Source organism: Hyperoodon ampullatus (genome assembly GCF_949752795.1).
Source record: "Hyperoodon ampullatus genome assembly, chromosome: 9".
Lineage (NCBI taxonomy): Eukaryota > Metazoa > Chordata > Mammalia > Artiodactyla > Ziphiidae > Hyperoodon > Hyperoodon ampullatus.
In genome coordinates, this window is record NC_136922.1 from 5553246 (window position 1) to 5572506 (window position 19261).

The window sequence follows — 19261 nt, forward strand, 5'->3', positions numbered from 1 at the left end:
ATGATGTTCTAATCTCTCCTGATTAGAACATTTCACGGTTTCTCCCTGTGCTAATTTAGTAAATGTAAAAGAGAAAGAAGAAAGAGGCAAACTATGCAGGGAGCAATATATAAGATTCTTTTACTTAATATATTTATCTGATATACCCAAATATTGAGAAATATAGATTCATTTCATAATGGTCAAGAGAAGAGGAGGAGGAACCTCCATGCCAACAGTATATATAAAATGGAATCAATATTGCATAAGCTCCAGTTTAAGCTTAGCTATGAGGTACTAACTCTTCTCATAAAGAAGCAATAGTTCTCCATTATTTGAAGCACACTGAGGACTCAGTCAGCTGGACACTGAGGATGTAGTCTCCTCACTCGAATTCTGTACCTGCATCACAGAGCAATGAAATATTCCCAAAGAATTATTAAGGATGAGGTGGGGAACCGAAATAAGAAAGATGAATCCACAGTCTGCCCTACCATCTGTTGTGCTGGATATTACCACCATCTTGGCCCAGTATGACCTTCCCACTTTTCTCTGGGCCTCCCTACTTTCCACCTCCATCCTCTCATTATATCTTACCTACAGTTGAAAACAAATCTAGTTTTTCCAATTAGCTTTATCAACAAGTAATCCAAATAGCAATGGTGTATATAACTCCTTAGAAATCAAATATCTGACTCACTAATCCATGACCTTCAAAGTCCAAAGTTTTCCTAATTCCCTTTATTAGTTTTTTTCTACTTTCCATGTACTTACACTCTCAGGACCTCCACTGTTCTCAGGTTCATCTTTCCTCCACAAGCTGTCAACCTAGACATAGACTTAAGTACCAGCCTCTAATTATCTCATATGGAATCTAGTTTTTAAAAAAACCTCGAGTCCGGAGGAAGATGGTGGAAGAGTAAGATGCAGAGATCACCTTCCTACCCACAGATACATCAGAAATTCATCTACACGTGGAGCAACTCCTACAGAACACCTACTGAACGCTGACAGAAGACCTCAGACCCCCAAAAGGCAAGAAACTCCCCACATACCTGGGTAGGGCAAAAGAAAAAAGAATAAACAGAGACAAAAGGATAGGGACGGGACCTGCACCAGTGGGAAGGAGCCATGAAGGAGTAAAGGTTTCCACACACTAGAAGCCACTTCACGGACGGAGACTGTGGTTGGCAGAGGGGGAAAGCTTTGGAGTAGCTGAGGAGAGCACAGCCACAGGGGTGCGGGGGGCAAAGCAGAGAGATTCCCGCACAGAGGATCGGTGCGGACCAGCACTCACCAGCCAGAGAGGCTTGTCTGCTCAACCACTGGGGCGGGCGGGGGCTGGGAGCTGAGGCTCGGGTATCGGGTTTTGGTCAGAGTGCAGGGAGAGGACTGGGGCTAGTAGCAGAAAGAGAGCCTGAAGGGGTTGGTGTGCCGCGGCTAGACCGGAAGGAGTCTGGGGAAAAAGTCTGGAGCTGCCGAAGAGGCAAGAGACTTTTTCTTCCCTTTTGTATCCTGGTGCACGAGGAGAGGGCATTAAGAGCGCTGCTTAAAGAAGCTCCAGAGACGGGGGTGAGCCGCGGCTGAAGGCGTGGACCACGGAGACAAGCGTGGGACGCTGGGGCTGCTGCTGCCGCTGCCACAAGGCCTGTGTGCGAGCGCAGGTCACTGTCCACCCCCCCTTCCAGGGAGCCTGTGCAGCCGGCCACTGCCGGGGTCCCGGGACCCAGGGATGGCTTCCCAGGGAAAGCGCATGGAGCGCCTCGGGCTGGTGCAATGTCACGCTGGCCTCTGCTGCCACAGGCCCACCCCACACTGCGTGCCCCTCCCTCCCCTCAGCCTGAGTGAGCCAGAGCCCCCGAATCAGCGGCTCCTTTAAACCCGTCCTGTCTGAGCAAAGAAGGGACGCCCTCCTGTGACCTATGTGCAGAGGCGGGGCCAAGTCCAAGGCTGAGACCCGGGAGCTGTGAGGGCAGAGAAGAGACAGGGAAATCTCTCTGTGCAGCCTCGGAGGCAGTGGATTAAAGCTCCACGGTCTGCTTGATGCGCCCCGCATATGTGGCGTGCATGAATGGACAGCGAATAATCCCAAATTGAGGAGGTGGACTTTGAGGACAAGATTTAAGATTTTTTCCCCTTTTCCTCTTTTTACAACGAATTATCCCAAATTAAGGAGGTGGACTTTGAGAGCAACATTTCACACTTTTTCCCCTTTTCCTCTTTTTACAACGAATGATCCCAAATTGAGGAGGTGGACTTTGAGAGCAAGATTTTCGATTTTTTCCCCCTGTTCTCTTTTTGTGAATGTGTATGTGTATGCTGCTGTGTGAGATTTTTTCTGTATAGCTTTGCTTCCACAATAGGTCCCAGGGTTCTATCCGTCCATTTTGTTTGTTTGTTTGTTTTGTTTTTTTTGTTTGTTTTTTTCAATAATTACTTTTTTTCATAACACTACTATATTTTATCCTCTATTCTATTTTACTTTATCTCCTCCCTTTCTTTTTTTCCTACCTTCCCTTCCTCCCTCGCTCCCTCTGCCCCTTTCTTTCTTTCTTTCCTTCCTCCCTCCCTCCCTCCCTCCTGTCTTTCTTTCTTTCATTCTTCCTTTCTTTCTCTCTCTCTTTCTTTCTTCTACTAATTCTTTCTTTCTACTTTTTCTCCCTTTTATTCTGAGCCGGTTAGATGAAAGGCTCTTGGTGCTGCAGCCAGGAGTCAGTGCTGTGCCTCTGAAGTGGGAGAGCCAACTTCAGGACACTGATCCACAAGAGACCTGCTAGCTCCAATAATATCAAGTGGCGAAAATCTCCCAGAGATCTCCATCTCAACACCAGCACCCACCTTCAGTCAACGACCAGCATGCTACAGTGCTGGTCACCCTATGCCAAGCAACTAGCAAGACAGGAACACAAACCCATCCATTAGCAGAGAGGCTGCCCAAAAACATAAGGCCACAGGCACCCCAAAACACACCACCAGACGTGGACCTGTCCACCAGAAAGACAAGATCGAGCCTCAACCACCAGAACACATGCACTAGTCCCCCCCACCAGGAAGCCTACACAACCTACTGAAACAACCTTAGCCACTGGAGACAGACACCAAAAACAATGGGAACTACGAATCTGCAGCCCGCAAAAAGGAGACCCCAAACACAGTAAGATAAGCCAAATGAGAAGACAGAAAAACACACAGCAGGTGAAGGAGCAAGATAAAAACCTACCAGACCTAACAAATGAAGAGGTAATAAGCAGTATATCTGAAAAAGAATTCAGAATAATGATGGTAAAGATGATCCAAGATTCTATTTCCAAGATCCAAAATCTTGGAAATAGAATAGACAAAATGCAAGAAACAGTTAACAAGGACCGAGAAGAACTAAAGATGAATCAAGCATCGATTAAAAACACAATAAATGAAATGAAAAATACTCTAGATGGGATCAATAGCAGAATAACTGAGGCAGAAAAACGGATAAGTGAGGTGGAAGATAAAATAGTGGAAATAAATGATGCAGAGCAAAATAAAGAGAAAAGAATGAAAAGAACAGAGGACACTCTCAGAGACCTCTGAGACAACATTAAACAAACTAACATTCTAATTATAGGGGTTCCAGAAGAAGAAGAGAAAAAGAAAGGGACGGAGAAAATATTTGAAGAGATTATAGTTGAAAACTTCCCTAATATGGGAAAGGAAATAGTTAATCAAGTCCAGGAGGCACAGAGAGTCCCATACAGAATAAATCCAAGGAGAAATACGCCAAGACACATATTAATCAAACTGTCAAAAATTAAACACAAAGAAATCAGATTAAAAGCAGAAAGGGTAAAACAACAAATAACACGCAAGGGAATCCCCATCAGGTTAACAGCTGATCTCTCAGCAGAAACTCTACAAGCCAGAAGGGAGTGGCAGGACATAATTAAAGTGATGAAGGAGAAAAACCTGCAACCAAGATTACTCTACCCAGCAAGGATCTCATTCAGATTTGATGAAGAACTTAAAACCTTTACAGACAAGCAAAAACTGAAAGAGTTAAGCACCACCAAACCAGCTTTACAACAAATGCTAAAGGAACTTCTCTAGGCAAGAAACACAACAGAAGGAAAATACATACAATAACGAACCCAAAATAATTAAGGAAATGGGAATAGGAACATACATATCAATAATTACCTTAAATGTAAATGGCCTAAATGCTCCCACCAAAAGACACAGATTGGCTGAATGGATACAAAAGCAAGACCCATATATATGCTGTCTACAAGAGACCCACTTCAGACCTACAGACACATACAGATTGAAAGTAAGGGGATGGAAAAAGATATTCTATGCAAATGGAAATCAAAAGAAAGCTGGAGTAGCAATTCTTATATCAGACAAAATAGACTTTAAAATAAAGACTATTAGAAGAGACAAAGAAGGACACTACATAATGATAAACGGATCGATCCAAGAAGAAGATATAACAATTATAAATATTTATGCACCCAACATAGGAGCACCTCAATACATAAGGCAAATACTAACAGCCATAAAAGGGGAAATCGACAGTAACACACTCATAGTAGGGGACTTTAACACCCCACTTTCACCAATGGACAGATCATCCAAAATTAAAATAAATAAGGAAACACAAGCTTTATATGATACATTAAACAAGATGGACTTAATTGATATTTATAGGACATTCCATCCAAAAATAAAAGAATACACATTTTTCTCAAGTGCTCATGGAACATTCTCCAGGATAAATCATATCTTGGGTCACAAACCAGGCCTTGGTAAATTTAAGAAAATTGAAATTGTATCAAGTATCTTTTCCGACCACAAAGCTATGAGACTAGACATCAATTACAGGAAAAGATCTGTAAAAAATACAAATACATGGAGGCTAAACAATACACTACTCAATAACGAAGTGATCACTGAAGAAATCAAAGAGGAAATCAAAAAATACCTAGAAACAAATGACAATGGAGACACGAAGACCTAAAACTTATGGGACGCAGGAAAAGCAGTTCTAAGGGGGGAAGTTTATAGCAATACAATCCCACCTTAAGAAACAGGAAACATCTTGAATAAACAACTGGACACTGCACCTAAAGCAATTAGAGAAAGAAGAACAAAACACCCCCAAAGTTAGCAGAAGGAAAGAAATCATAAAGATCAGATCAGAAATAAATGAAAAAGAAATGAAGGAAATGATAGCAAAGATCAATAAAACTAAAAGCTGGTTCTTTGAGAAGATAAACAAAATTGATAACCAGACTCATCAAGAAAAAAAGGGAGAAGACTCAAATCAATAGAATTAGAAATGAAAAAGGAGAAGTAAAAAAGACACTGCAGAAATACAAAAGATCAGGAGAGATTACTACAAGCAACTCTATGCCAATAAAATGGACAACCTGGAAGAAATGGACAAATTCTTAGAAATGCACAACCTGTCAAGACTGAATCAGGAAGAAACAGAAAATATGAATAGACCAATCACAAGCACTGAAATTGAAACTGTGATTAAAAATCTTCCAACAAACAAAAGCCCAGGACCAGATGGCTTCACAGGCGAATTCTATCAAAGATTTACATAAGAACTAACACCTATCCTTCTCAAACTCTTCCAAAATATAGCAGAGGGAGGAGCACTCCCAAACTCATTCTACGAGGCCACCATCACCTTGATACCAAAACCAGGCAAGGATGTCACAAAGAAAGAAAACTACAGGCCAATATCACTGATGAACATAGATGCAAAAATCCTCAACAAAATACTAGCAAACAGAATCCAACAGCACATTAAAAGGATCATACACCATGATCAAGTGGGGTTTATTCCAGGAATGCAAGGATTCTTCAATATACACAAATCAATCACTGTGATACCCAAATTAACAAATTGAAGGAGAAAAACCATATGATCATCTCAATAGATGCAGAGAAAGCTTTCGACAAAATTCAACACCCATTTATGATAAAAACCCTGCAGAAAGTAGGCATAGAGGGAACTTTCCTCAACATAATAAAGACCATATATGACAAACCCACAGCCAACATCATCCTCAATGGTGAAAAACTGAAACCACTTCCACTAAGATCAGGAACAAGACAAGGATGCCCACTCTCACCACTATTATTCAACTTAGTTTTGGAAGTTTTAGCCACAGCAATCAGAGAAGAAAAGGAAATAAGAGGAATCCAAATTGGAAAAGAAGAAGTAAAGCTGTCACTGTTTGCAGATGACATGATACTATACATAGAGAATCCTAAAGATGCCACCAGAAAACTACTAGAGCTAATCAATAAATTTGGTAAAGTAGCAGGATACAAAATTAATGCACAGAAATCTCTGGCATTCCTGTACACTAATGATGAAAAATCTGAAAGTGAAATCAAGAAAACACTCCCATTTACCAATGCAGCAAAAAGAATAAAATATCTAGGAATAAACCTACCTCAGGAGACAAAAAACCTGTATGCAGAAAATTATAAGACACTGATGAAAGAAATTAAAGATGACACAAATAGATGGAGAGATATACCATGCTTCTGGATTGGAAGAATCAATATTGTGAAAATGAGTCTACTACCGAAAGCAATCTACAGATTCAATGCAATCCTTATCAAACTACCACTGGCATTTTTCACAGAACTAGTACAAAAAATTTCAAAATTTGTTTGGAAAAACAAAAGACCCAGAATAGCCAAAGCAATCTTGAGAACGAAAAACGGAGCTGGAGGAATCAGGCTCCCTGACTTCAGACTCTACTACAAAGCTACAGTAATCAAGACAGTGTGGTACTGGCACAAAAACAGAAAGATAGATCAATGGAACAGGATAGAAAGCCCAGAGATAAACCCACGCACATATGGTCAACTTATCTTTGATAAAGGAGGCAGGAATGTACAGTGGAGAAAGGACAGCCTCTTCAATAAGTGGTGCTGGGAAAACTGGACAGGGATATGTAAAAGTTTGAGACTAGATCATTCCCTAACACCATACACAAAAATAAGCTCAAAATGGATTAAAGACCTAAATGTAAGGCCAGAAACTATCAAACTCTTAGAGGAAAACATAGGCAGAACACTCTATGACATAAATCACAGCAAGATCCTTTTGGACCCACCTCCTAGAGAAATGGAAATAAAAACAAAGATAAACAAATGGGACCTAATGAAACTTCAAAGCTTTTGCACAGCAAAGGAAACCATAAACAAGACCAAAAGACAACCCTCAGAATGGGAGAAAATATTTGCAAATGAAGCAACTGACAAAGGATTAATCTCAAGAATTTATAAGCAGCCCATGCAGCTCAATAGCAAAAAAACAAACAACCCAATCCAAAAATGGGCAGAAGACTTAAATAGGCATTTCTCCAAAGAAGATATACAGACTGCCAACAAGCATATGAAAGAATGCTCAACATCATTAATCATTAGAGAAATGCAAATCAAAACTACAATGAGATATCATCTCACACAAGTCAGAATGGCCATCATCAAGAAATCTAGAAACAATAAATGTTGGAGAGGGTGTGGAGAAAAGGGAACACTCTTGCACTGCTGGTGGGAATGTGAATTGGTACAGCCACTATGGAGAACAGTATGGAGGTTCCTTAAAAAACTAAAAATAGAACTACCATATGACCCAGCAATCCCACTACTGGGCATATACCCTGAGAATACCATAATTCAAAAAGAGACATGTACCAAAATGTTCATTGCAGCTCTATTCACAATAGCCTGGAGATGGAAACAACCTAAGTGTCCATCATCGGATGAATGGATAAAGAAGATGTGTCACATATATACAATGGAATATTACTCAGCCATAAAAAGAAACGAAACTGAGCTATTTGTAATGAGGTGGATAGACCTAGAGTCTGTCATACAGAGTGAAGTAAGTCAGAAAGAGAAAGACAAATACCGTATGCTAACACATATATATGGAATTAAAAAAAATGTCATGAAGAACCTAGGGGTAAAACGGGAATAAAGACACAGACCTACTTGAGAATGGACTTGAGGATATGGGGAGGGGGAAGGGTAAGCTGTGACAAAGCGAAAGAGAGGCATGGACATATATACACTACCAAACATAAGGTAGATAGATAGTGGGAAGCAGCTGCAGAGCATAGGGAGATCAGCTCCGTGCTTTGTGACCACCTGGAGGGGTGGGATCGGGAGGGTCGGAGGGAGGGAGACGCAGGAGGGAAAGGATGTGGGAACAGATGTGTATGTATGACTGATTCACTTTGTTATAAAGCAGAAACTAATAAAAAATTTAAAAAAGAAATAACATTGGCCTTTAAAGTGTACAATCTATTCATTTAAAAGAAATCATTTAAGTGGTAAAAAATGTTACCCAGTCTCACAATTTTGTATATCTAGGGTAAATTATTATCTACAAAACCATCTTCCAAATATTCACTCAAAAAGAAAGAGAAAATTTGGATTAACCAATTTTAGTGTAGAAATTTAATATCAAACACTCTAAAATTGATTTGAATAAGTTCTGCCAACGTTGAATAAGTTCTGTTAACCACTTCTAGTCTGTGATGTAAAATCTTTTAAAGCATAAAAATCAGCCTTTCTACATTATTCCATTAGACATACATAGAAGTTAAAAGAAACGAGAAGAGAGAACAATCAACTAAGAAGGTGAATTTACTGAGAAAAAGTCATTCTTTCTCCCTCTTCCTTTTCTTTTCCTCTTTTTCCAGGTCCTTTCGGTTCCAATCAAGAGAAGTCTTGAGAGTTCTGAGAATATTTCTTTAAGGGCTTCAAATCACCATACCAACTTCCTCTACCACAACTACACACACAGGGACAAAAATAAACCTCTGCGTCTACTCATGTAGGAGGGATTCACGCAAAATAAATTCCTACATGGAGACCAACAGGTGAGTTTTCTACCTGTTCTTTATAATGTCCTTCCATTATAGTGAATCCCACACATTATGAGGCAGAAGGGGTTATGTGGGCTTCTCCTTGAAGTCAAAAAACTTGCATTCATTTCAAGTACCTGGTGATCATAGGGTACAGCCAGGGAAGGTGCCATCCCCCTTGGCGGGGGGTGGTGAATGGGCTCCCACAACCATGCACCTCCTGATGTACAGATTCTGGAGAAACAAAGGGCGGTCACATCGCAGTCAGCCTGTCAGGCTGTCGGGCCACTGGGCAACCCGACCAGCCTGGAAGCGCCCCATCAGTTGCTGAAAGCAAAACTCTGTCCCCCCTGTGAAGCCAGGCAATTTGGGCCAGAGAGTCAGAGGAGACCAGTAATCCACTCCTCCTCTCTGCTCACCTCCTTGGGGTTACAGCAACCCCATCTCCAAACCCAAATCTGACCCTGGCGTGCCAAACTGGGAGTGGCAGGTGGGCTCTGCCAGCGCTTCAGCGCCCTCTGGAGGTTGTCTGCTCTAATGGCAACCCTCAGCCCTTCCTCCTCCTCCTTCCCTAGTCCTGGGGGCTGCCTTGGCCTCCTGCAGCTGCTGGCCTGATTTCATTCTTCTTTTTTCTCTAATTACAATGAGGTGTCCTACAGAGGTTTGGAATGTCTTGAAGAAGGAAGATCTTTCCGTCAATACACCTTAACCGTGAGAAGCTGGTTTCAAGAATGAACCTGAAATACTGTATTTTTGTCCTGATGATACCAAGGGGAGACAGCTCAAGTTTTGTAAATCATAAGAAAAACCAAGGTAAATACGATATTCTGAGCCAGAGATGAAAAAGCAGTTTTTAGCACCCCCTCCTCATGTCATATGACTGGATTTAAATCAATCAGCTGCCACTGGTTTTTAAATCACATGAACCAACTTTAAATCAATCAGCTGCTTACCTCTAACTCACGTGATTTGACTTTGAATAGTAAGAAATGCAGAGGTATAAAAATGATGTTCTGAACAATAAATGGAAAAACAACATTTTAGAAAGTTCTTTTCGAATGGACGATTCATTGAATACAGAGTAAAGGATTCTCTTCTGGATTTCTTGAACTGTAAACACATACAGTGTCTCCCCTGGTGTGGTTGACTTAGTTTTTTTCGTTGTTGTTGTTAACATCTTTATTGGAGTATAATTGCTTTACCATGCTGTGTTAGCTTCTGCTGTATAACAAAGTGAATCAGCTATTCGTATACATATATCCCCATATCTCCTCCCTCTTGTGTCTCCCTCCCACCCTCCCTATCCCACCCCTCTAGGTGCTCATAAAGCACCGAGCTGATCTCCCTGTGCTATGTGGCTGCTTCCCACTAGCTATCTATTTTACATTTGGTAGTGTATATATGTCCATGCCACTCTCTCACTTCACCTCAGCTTACCCTTCCCCCTCGCAGTGTCCTCAACTCCAGTCTCTACGTCTGCGTCGTTATTCTTCAGCAGCAACTCCTGCGAGGGGTGGATACTTCCTTTTATGCTCAGAGGATATCCCCTAGTTTGAATATGATTTCAGTTTGATCCTGTGAAACCATCAGAACTTCCCACAAGAGACAAATGAGGAGATTCTGGCCTTTATTAGTACACACGGTGAACACGGGTGCCTGGCTGTACTTGCCAACCCTCCTGTTTTACCCACCTACTTTTATCCACCTTCCTCCCTGTGAGTCCCTTTGACCAACCCTGAGATCAGACTCCTGACCTATTACAGTGACTTTGTCAGTCTTTCTTTAAGAATGGACAGGTAATAAAATGAATTTAACCTAGAAGCAGCAGCTCACTAAGGGAAATAAAATCACCAGAAGTTATCTAATCACAGCCACAGCCATCCAGGGCTCTGTCTTATCTGCTGGGTCATAAGAATGGGACCTTCCTAAACTTGAAGGGCACCCAATCAAATAAGTTGATTACGCTCACCTCTGGCTCTTGGAGGGATTGCTAGGCAGTCTACCCAGGGTATACTAACTGCAAAACATGGTCATGGTTTTGAAACACCTATGTTCCAGGAAACTTTTTTGAGGTGCACGGAGAAGTTTTATTTATTTTGTTGACATGAAGCAGAAAATAACTCACCAAGCTCTTTGTGCACAGGGCTTCTTAAGTGGGCAGTAGAAGGAAGGAATGAGCAGAAAAGACGATCTCCCCGGAAGTGAAGGTCGTTTATCCAAAAGAGTAGGATTTAGTCTCAGTTTAAGGAAAACACTTTTAAATAGCTAGGACAGCTCCAAACTGCAGTTTAGGGAATTAGTGCTTCAAAAGAACAGTGCTTTACAAGTCCTGGCAAGGCAGCAAGAAGATGAAGAGTTGGTTTTGCATAGTTCTGAACGCAGGAGTAAAGAAACAGGCATCTCTGACTAAAAGGGCCTGAGATCCTATGGCATCAGTGGGTCAGTCAGTTGCAGCGGGCAGGGAGTGTGGGGGGCGATATTTCTCTCTCAACGTCTCCCAGGGCAGCCACCCCTCCCGACCCCACCCCCCTACTCCCTTCACCCTTCCTCCCTCCACTGTTGGGTCCCAAGGGACAGCACTTCTTAAGCTGGAGCGCTCAAGCACCATCTCTGCAGTCTGGATTCTTCCTGGAGCCTGGCAAGTTCTGGGACAGGAAGCCAGGTCTGCAAGGCCGCTGGGGTGCAGTCGGACCTGGAGGCCTGGAGGGGAACTGGAGCCCTGAAGCCCACCCACGTCCTTGAAGCCGAGGGAGGAAGACATCCTCCTAACAGTACTTCTCAGGGGTCAGCGTGCTCCCCACCCGACGGTGATCCATACTCACTTGAGGCAGCAAGGACTGCCTCTGACTGGCCCCCTCGATTCCGCCTTAAGGGTCCTCGCACATGTGTGACAGCGCAGGCCCTGGATCTCTTTAGTCAGCCTAGGCCAGTGCTGCCGGGGTCCCTCCAGTCCCATCGCCCAGCCCCTCCCTCTGGGACTGTATCTAATAGAAGAAAGAGCACAGAGGAATTGGATGAGTCAAGGGACCTGGGAGCCTGGGTATGAGTTTGAAGACCGAGAACCTAAGGCACAATTACATATTATTGGAGACTCTTGTGGGGTGTGTGGGGGGAGGTCAGGAGGCTGAGAGGCTGAGTCGCCCTGGTGAGTCCAGCCCCAGGACACCACACAGCCCCGTCCCCTCTTCCCTGCCATCAGACAAGGGGTGCCGCAACTCCAGCCGGGACTCTGCACTTCCCCCTCCCTGATTCTCCTCCAGAAGAGCAGGTGGTCCCGCTCTGAGGGCAGCGGCAGGACAACGGACCAAGTCCCCCCGCACTAAGGTGCTACTGGAAGCTCTTCCTGCACAGCAGTGCTGGCTTGGAGCGAACCCGAGCACCGCCAAAGTTGGTCTCATCCTGCAGCAGAGGGATGCAGGCTTTAAGTCAGCTGCCCTGGCTTTAAATCACTCAGCCCCCCTCTTTAAGTCAGGTGACCCGACTTTAAATCACTGTGTGCCCCTCAAGCCTGCAATTTCAGAAGTTGGGAACTTCACTTTGATCCCAGCACCTCACATAGCTGACTGCACACTGTAGTCACCCCCAAGCCTGGCTTAGAGGCAGGATATAAGGTAAGGGGATGGGCGTGCACTCCTGGTGATGAGGGTGTACTTCATGTACCAGAAGGGTCTAGGCACTCTGGGGTACAGCAAGCAGTGCACGATACAGCAGCTCCCTGGCAAAGCTGGTGAGGCCCAGGGAGAGCAGGCACACCCATGCATGCAGAGGTTCCAGGATGGGAGCTGGGGCACAGCCAGCCGGTAGGGTGTGAAAGTGGAGGATCCGAGCCTTTTTGAGAAAGGCAGACACAGAGGATGGATGAGAAACAAAGACCAGATGAAATACGGATTTGAAAAGCACACCCTGCTCTTGAAATTGGCGTGGGGGACACCCCAGATTTGAGTCTTCTTATGCCCCAGTACCTAGTGCTTTGGCCTTTGCCCAATTACTTATAAAATTACTGATATCTAACCAATAGAATACTGCATTTGTTGTGGTATTGCGTGTTAATATTTCTATAGTGGAATAATCTTTTCTACAAGAAAAATATACACTATCTGAAATAAATTAAACCTCCTCTTTTTAAAGTACTATATTGGACTTCCCTGGTGGCGCAGTGGTTAAGAATCTGACTGCCAATGCAGGGGACATGGGTTCGAACCCTGGTCAGGGAAGATCCCACATGCCGCGGAGCAGCTATGCCCATGCGCCACAACTACTAACCCTGCAGGCCACAACTACTGAAGCCCGTGAACCTAGAGCTGGTGCTCCACAATAAGTGCAGCAAGAAAAGCCACCACAATGAGAAGCCCGCACACCGCAACAAAGAGTAGCCCCCGCTCGCCACAACTAGAGAAAGACCACGCATAGCAGCAAAGACCCAACACAGCCAAAAATTAATTAATTAATTAATTAATTATTTATTTTAAAAAAGTATTATATCCTTCTGTACAACTTCTCTGGGAAGAACAGAGAGATGGCATGGGAGAGTGAGAAATACCCATATTTAGTGCACATCTCTCATGCAGGTGCTCTGCTGGCTCAGATACACTTTTCCCCACTATACAAAGGAGGAAATAAGCTCAGAGAGGTTTAGTAATTTTCCCAAAGCCAAACAGCTATTGAGTTGCAGAACGAAGATCTGAACCAAGTCTGTTAACATCAAAGCCTAAGTCCTCATCATACAAAACTCAATTAATATTTACATTTATCGAATTACATTGCAACTGGGGAGTTCTTGGCACAATCCTGAATAAGAGTGAGAAAGAAAGAAATAGCATTGTTCCTAGTCAACCAAAATTTTTGGAGCAGCTGCTAGATGCCTGGCCCTTTTTGGTGTTCAGCAGTGATCACGACAGGAGGAGTCCTGCTTTCATGAACCATGTAGTGGGGAGGAGAGATGGGTGCCACTTGGGTGAGGGATTTCACCTTGCTGGGCCTCTGTTTTCTCACCTGGAAAATGGGACGGGTGTTCCTCATTTTCTGGGATTGTCCAGCCCTCACATTCTCTGATTCCATAAGAAGCATTTGTCTTCCTGTTTCTTTAAAATTCATTCAGGCCGTGAGCCGTGATGAATGTCGTTAGCTGCTCCCCAAATCACTTTTTTCCCACCCTTTTCCTGTGATCAGGTTTCCCGAAACATGACTCACAATCAGTCAAGTCACAGAACCTAAGGGGAACCCAGCAGAAGAACTCCAGCCCTGGCTTCTCAGGAGCTCTGCAGTCTACCTGCCAGGTAAACTTAACTCACCTGGGACAAGGTGGCCATCCCTGATTTCACATCAACATGGTCTCAGGCAGAAACCTCCTTGTTTTTCCATTTTGTCTTTAAGTTACTTGTTGAAACAACTGTACAAATATGACAAAGATAAAAAATCAGGCATCTTCTGCCCCCAGTGCCTACTAACACATGATTTTCTGCCACTTTAAAGATAAAGATAGAATATTTCAACATTCTGCTGCCCGTATTATTTGTCATTTGTGTTGATATTTCTATTGAATACATCTTTCAATATTTTAACAATGCAACATTTCTTTAGGTTGATCCAGACACAGCCTTTAGTGGTAAAGGTTTTGTTGTTATATTTCTATTATGTTTCCTTTAAAAATCATTATCTTATTTAAATGGATTAAGTCAATTCTATAGGCATTTATCTTATGATATTGATTAAATTAATACATAGAGGGCAGTAGTACAAGTTGATTGGACTTGAGAACCTCTATTAGCACAGTTAAGTGTAAATATTATCTATATGTAAACCAAAGTACATGCCGAGTGAGATTCTCCTACACTTTTCACTCTGTGCCCCTCAAGCCTGTGAGAAATGGAATATTTCTTGCCATCTCAGTAAACAAAGGATGTCACAGGCATCAGCCCTTGCAGCCCTCCAGTGTGAGCCGCGGGCCCTGAGGAACTCAGGATATGCAAATACAGAATGCAGGCCCCACGGAGCTGAGGTGCATATGAAAGGAAGGAATTCAGGGAGCCCAGACTCTGGCACCTTCCCATAGAAAGAATAGCGCTCTGTTCCTCACGTTGGGAGAGCCGGTTTTCCTTAGTTAACAATCACCTGCTGATGGTGCCCATTACCTGCGCCAGTGCCCTGCCCTGTCCCCTCCCCCCGGTACTTTAGCTCAGGGAGGAAGGAGGGCAGAGGGACTCGGCTGAATAAGGGGCCTGCGAGCCTCGGGAGGCCTTTTCAGCCGCTCTCCCCGCAGTCAGGAGGAGGGGCGCTGACACTGCAGCCGGGCCCTGCGCCTCCCTTGCCCCGTTTCCCCTCAGGACGCTCAGGCCGACCACCTCCCCACGCCCCCCAGGCCCCACGAGCCAGGCCGAGGGCAGGGACGAGAGGAGGGACTGATATTCCCCGGGTCCAGAGGGTGGGGGCCGCCCTTTCTGCACAGCAGCGGCAGGTGGCAGCGAATCCCTGCACCTCACAACCTGGTCTTGTGCTGCCGCCTGGGCACCAGACCAAGCGGAAGGTCTACGCCCACTTACCCGGCCCGCCGTCCCCATGACTGTCACGGCTTCAGCTGCCGGGGCCCCTCCAGAGCCGGCTGCCTCAGTGAGGCCGTCCTCCCGTCAGGCTCCGGGACAGTTCCGTGAAGGCGGAGGGAAGAGACCCCAAGCTGCGAGTTCCAGCTCTGCGGAAACGCGGGCTCCATTCTGGGTGCAGGGGGTGGGACCGCTCTGCCCCGAGGCCTTCTGGGAGGGACGGGGGAGCCGGGGGAGGGATCGGCCAGGAGAGCAGGGCCCCGTCGGGGGTCCTGGAGGGGCGGCCCGGGCTGGGGGACCCGCCCACTGTGACCAAAACCCAGGCCTTTTTCCTGGAATCCTACACTAAAACGTTAGAAAGAAACGCACTCTACAGTAAATATTCACAAATGATTGTTGCTGCTGTGCTTCCTATTCTACTAAACGTGTAAAATCCACAAAACACTTTAAGTTCAAAGTTAACTATGAATTCTTACCTGTCCTTATTATGTCTCCGCTATTCCCAATTGTGGTTCATGAATCAGAGAGTGTGGCCTCACTAGTTAAAAATGAGCTTGTTACAAAAATAGAACTCAGGCCCACCGGACCTACTGAATCACAATCTGCACTTTTACAATCTCCCCAGTGTACTTTTGTACCCATGAATAGTTGAAAGGTTCATTTCTACCTCGACATGTCTTTTCTGTCTGAAATACACACATTTTCTCCAGTTTGATATAAATAAAACACTCAAAAATGCATATGCCTGTGTTGAAACCATCATTTTATCATTTCTTTTCCAGATAAGTATAGTCTCTATACTGGTTTTGTGGATCACATGCCACACTCTTTTCTTTTAGTTAGAAATAAGGTAGAGAAAGTTACTTTGTTAAAATATATATATATATATTAGTGGGTAATTGAAGACACTCTTCTAAATTAAAACCAGTTCTCTTATCTTGCTCTTTTCTTCTTGGGTCACATTATGAACTCTTCCCGTGGCCACACGGTATGTGTACTTCTAATTTCAGGGACTGCTGACATTCCAGGATATGCCCATAGATTTCTCTCAAGAGGAGTGAGAATGCCTGGACCAAGATCAATGGGAATTGTACAGGGATGTGATGTTAGAGAAGTATAGGAAACTGCTCTCCTTGGGTGAGGATACCTTCCTTCCAGAATTCCTTATCCACCCACAGGGTTTAGAGTCCTTCATTTGTAGAATGTCTCCTGGAATCTTCTGCTTCCTACAATAGGGTTTCAGATTGCAATGTTTCAGGAAATATTGGGAGTTTGTGGGTATAATTTATCTTATTCTTTTAAAATTGCAGCCTCCCTCATCCACATAGCACAGGGAGATTAGCTCGGTGCTTTGTGAGCACCTAGAGGGGTGGGATAGGGAGGGTGGGAGGGAGGGAGATGCAAGAGGGAAGAAATATGGGAACATATGTATATGTATAACTGACTCACTTTGTTATAAAGCAGAAAATAACACATCATTGTAAAGCAATTATACTCCAATAAAGATGTTAAAAAATAATTTAAAAAATAAAATAAAATTGCAGCCTCCCCTTTTTTTTTTTTTTTTTTTTTTTTTTTTTCTGTACGCAGGCCTCTCCCTGTTGTGGCCTCTCCCGTTGTGGAGCACAGGCTCCAGACGCACAGGCTCAGTGGCCATGGCCCACAGGCCCAGCCGCTCCATGGCATATGGGATCAACCCGGACCAGGGCATGAACCCGTGTCCCCTGCATCGGCAGGCGGACTCTCAACCACTGCGCCACCAGGGAAGCCCCAGCCTCCCTTTTAATATACTCTGTAACTGCTTGGGATGTGTCTATATGAACTGTGTACTATATGCTTCTGTTATAGTCCTTACATTATTTTATTGTCTTATTTTCTGTAACAATTTTCCATGGATTCTTTGGACTTAAGGTATACTAAAAGGGAGACTGCGATTCTGGGACTTCCCTGGTGATGCAGTGGTTAAGAATTCGCCTGCCAATGCAGGGGACATGGGTTCAATCCCTGGTCCGGGAAGATCCCACTTGCCACGGAGCAACTAAGCCAGTGTGCCACAACTACTGAGCCTGTGTGCCACAACTACTGAAGCTGGTGTGCCTTGGGCCTGTGCTCCATTGATTTTTTGGAGAATCAAACCACCTCTGAGTGATCAAAATTTAGACCAGCTAGTCAAAATGCTTTATCACCTGTTCTTCTAAAACACTGATCAACGGAACAAGTTTTACTAGGGATAACAGTGTAATTGTATTCTGGAGTTCATATCGGCAATATGGTTTTTGACCTTGATGCTGGATCACGACATTTCAATGGTATAACTGCTTTTAATTTTTCAACAATTAAAGTCTCACGTGATCTGAGTTCAGACTGGAGTCATCCTGGTTGCTTTCTGTCTATTGCAGATTTCTTCCTGTATGAAAGGACAAGAGCATCACGCTTTTGTGCAAATCTTATGGCCATCGTCCTCCAGAACTTTTACAAAATGTCTGCAAACTAAATGATGATATAATCTACATTCAATTAATTTATACATACCCTACTGTAGAACCGGGTTTGTTACAGTGGCAGAGCCCGGTAATTATGTAAAACTGAAACCTTTATCTGCACTGGTTCAAGTCCTCTTCCTAGGAATATGTTCATAATCAACATTCTTTCACAAATTACCCAATTTAATTCACCATAGCATTCCTCATATTAACTAAATGGAAAATCCTAGGCTATATACAAATACAGAAAAGATAAAAAATCATCAGCCCCCATGGATGACTACAACCCATTGCTGAGGCATTCAAATTACTTATTAAAGAACCACTATGTCCATCAACATCATCAATTTATATATTATTGCCCCAATGCTAGCCTTATTAACCCTGGCTCTCACAACATGAATTCTTCTTCCTGTATCTTATCCACTAATTAATATAAATGTAGGCATATTATTTATATTAGCCATATCACACCTAGCCATTTATTCCATTCTCAGATCTGGATGAGCTTCGCATTCAAAATATTCACTCACTGGAGCTCTAGGGACAGTAGCACACACAATCTCATATGAAGTAATGTAGCAGTTATTCTATTCTCAGTCTTACTGATACATGGATCCCTTACACTTTCAACAGTAATTATTACATGAGAACACCTATGACTAATTTTCTCCTGACCGCTACCCAGAATTTGATTATCTCCGCAGTAGCAGAAATCCAATGAAGCCCCACTTGATTTAACAGAAGTAGAATCAAAACCTGTAATTGTCTTCAATGTAGAAAATGTAGCAGGCCCATTCACCCCGTCCTTCCTAGAGAATATGTCAATTTCCTTATAATAAACGTTTCCACAACAATCTATTTTTAGCAGCATTCGACAATCCCTAGGTGCCATAATTATAGATTCTTTCATCTTGTGAATATAGTTTTTTAAAAAATAATTTTTTATAGTTTTACTACCTTTAAACATAATGTACTCCATTGCTGTGGAATATTCCTTCATAGGAGCGTGCATGGTTCATTTCTGCATCCGCTTGTGATGGCCTTCAGGTTCTTTCAGGTTTGGCTCCTGTGGCTGCAGAGTCCATGTCCGTGTGTCCTGGTGCAGGGCTGGGGCGGTTGTGTTCAGCTGGGAGGAACACTGTGGGTCTGTGTGCACGGACTTCGCTCTCTGAGACCCGATTGCTTCAGAAGTGGTTGCACCCCCTGCTGTGAACCAGGCTTTCCATTGCTCCACATCCTGCTGATATTTGATACTGTGTCTTCATGTCTGCCATTCTGGTAGGTGTGTGCATAGTACTTTTCTTACGGTTTTAATCCCTCAGTTGTTAGTGAAGTTGTGCATCTTGTGGTATTCATGGACTACTTCCTGTTGTTTTTT